Consider the following 492-nt stretch of genomic DNA (forward strand, 5'->3'; position numbering starts at 1 on the left):
GATCCAAGACGCCCTCCACAAGGCGACGGACTACATCATGATCGAGGAAGAAACGAAAATCTTGTCGCAAAAACATAAGTCGGCGAGACCATCCTCGAAGGATGTAGACCCAAAAACGAAGAAGAAGAACCATCGTAACGACAAGTATGTCCATCACGAGGGGGAAGATCTCCAAGGACCGCACAATTACGCGATCGGTTCAGACCAGGGCCGAACCACGGGTAATACGTGGACTCGCAATCAAGGATATGATGAAAACACCTTTTGCGAGTTCCACCATTCCCAAGGACACTCCACGACTAACTGCAAGGTCTTGGGAGCAAGGCTGGCCGCGAAGCTACTAGCCGGAGAACTCTTTGAAGTGACCAGCGTGAAAGATCTCATCCTCGAGACCGATCACCCCCCGAAGCCGGACAGAAATTTTCCCCCGGAGAGATCTCCTCAAAGAAACCAATCTGGGGATAAACGCGGCAGGAGGCCAGACGACAAAGG

Source organism: Brassica oleracea, chromosome C7 (genome assembly GCF_000695525.1).
Source record: "Brassica oleracea var. oleracea cultivar TO1000 chromosome C7, BOL, whole genome shotgun sequence".
Taxonomy (NCBI): domain Eukaryota; kingdom Viridiplantae; phylum Streptophyta; class Magnoliopsida; order Brassicales; family Brassicaceae; genus Brassica; species Brassica oleracea.